We start from the raw sequence: 2,328 nt of genomic DNA on the forward strand, positions 1-2,328 counted from the left end.
CATGAGGACATGCAACACCCTCGTAGTGGGGGTATGTTGAGCCTCAACCTTACACTCATTTACCTATCCTCCCAACAGCTTTTCCCTATTCACTTCTCTCTTTTGTCATCATTTCCTCCATCAACTTGTTCAATTCATTGCATTATATGTCTTTTTAACATGATTTGTTGACTGTGCTAATGATTGACTGTTGGTTTAGAATTTTGGTACATGTACAACAATTCCGCAGCTGTTCTGCAATTCCGCAGTTGTTCAGAGATTCCGCAACCTTTTTGTTGTTTGCTATACTCCACGTGTCTTCTCAAGGAACGGGCCACATGGGCATGTTGGTATGACTGTGTACATGGTTCGTGTGCTATCAATTAAGCCAACTCGTTCATATATACCCCCGGTCAACGCAGATGCACCCACGGTCAAACAGCAAAGTTCCAAACGGTGGCACGGCTCTGCGTGAGCAAATGAGACACAGAACCATAGCTGGCACTTCCTCCACGCCACGAAGACAGCAAGGGACAGGATCTAACCATAGATTTACTCCCCATGATGACCGTTTCCTCCAAACGTGCACGGAGTTGCCTGCGTGTTGCTGCATAGTTAATTAGTCAAGACTGTAGTTGCTTAGTTTACGCAGAGGACAGTTTCTCCCTGTGCCTATAAATAAAGTGTTTGCATACGCTTAGTAGTTAGTCTTCAAGTTAGTTTTGGCTGTAATCACTTTGTTTATAAAACTCTGTTTTAAAGACTATTTCATACAGCGTTTACGCTTTTGTATTTTGACATGCTGATTTAATATTCAGAAGACTGTTTTGCTCCTATCTGTGTAGCTGATCTTTAACTGGTTGAGCAGATGGAGGTCCCCCGTCTGCCACAACCTATGTACAGTAGTGTTTAATTTCATTTTCCTGCACTTCTTTTTGTTTTCATTTTCACATGTACAATAATGTATAGTTTGATTTCTGCAGTTTTTCATTTCTTTGAACATGTATAATAATGTACAGTTTGATTTCCTGCCTTTACATTTCCAGCACTTTTCAGAACTGATCAGTTTGTTTATGCAGGTGTGTTAGGAGCCCGGGATAGTGTGTTTTTATTTCTTTTTATCACTGATGGTATTTGAAGTTGTCTTGTCTTAGCTGCTGATTTTTACCTTGCTTACTTAGTTTCATTGCTAGTTTACTTTATCAAGTTTTTGACAAGTTGCTTACTAACCTTTTGATGGTCTTCTCATCATAATTGACTAACCTTTATTGGACCAAAATATCATTGAGTGGCAGCTTGGTTTGATTAGCTTTTGGACTCATATTACTGATTCCTTCTTAACTATTTTTCACATGAACAATTTCAGCTAGAGGCAGAATGTTAAGGAAGAATGAAGTGTAATGATTTGTCATTTAAGTTTTGCAGTTAAAGTAGTGTTTTTCACTTTCCATTGAGTTAACATAGATGCTATTTTTGTTCTTATCAGCAGCATAGATAGTGGACTAGTGCCATTAGTCACTTTGTTTAATGCTTTGCTTTCATTTGAAGTTTCAATTCCATTGCAAGTCACTTTTCAAGCTTTCTCTTTAAAAAGTTCAAGAAGCATTTAGAAACCACCACATACACACACATTCACTCACTTGTTTATAACTTCATCACATCACATTAGGAAGATAAGTCCAACACAAACTAAAAACGACAAAAAGAACTAGGAAAGGCTGCTTAAGTATATATTGTACACTTCACTTCATCAGCTTACGAGCCCCGGGTTGACAATTTATGATAGCAATTTAGACAACACTAAATTGACCAAACATTTTGGCGCCGTTGCCAGGGAAGTGAAATTAGGTAGCCAATTTCTAAAAAAAAATTAAGAATATTTCAAGAAAGGGAAATTGATAACCTCTCAAAGTATGCTCTCCTCTTGCACCTAGAGTGATTTGGAGGATCAGAAAAGAGAAAGTTATTGGTTTAAAAGTTTCTGAAGTATGCTCTCTTCTTGCACCTAGAGTGACCTGGAAGATCAGAAAGAGAATTATTAGCCTGACTTGAAGAAAAAAAAAAAAAAATGACATGCATAGAGCTAGAGATTCTAGGGGAAGGTTTTTAGCTAGAGCCAAGAGTTCGATTTTTACAAGTCCATCTACTTCAAGGAATAGACAAGAGACACCTCCCTCATCTCCAACTGACACTCCTAGCCCTAGGATTCCTGGAATTCAAGAGGCAAGAATTGACTCTCCCACACCTTCTATTGAATTTCAATCAGAAAGAGATCCTTTCCTTCCTTCTACAGAAAGACCAATTGTAATTGAAGAAGTAGAATCATCTGAAGAAGAGGGAGAAATTCCT

The sequence above is a fragment of the Pinus tabuliformis genome, chromosome 9 (assembly GCF_031772625.1).
Source record: "Pinus tabuliformis cultivar Carrire ecotype Pingquan chromosome 9, CPIR1, whole genome shotgun sequence".
NCBI classification, from domain to species: Eukaryota; Viridiplantae; Streptophyta; class Pinopsida; order Pinales; family Pinaceae; genus Pinus; species Pinus tabuliformis.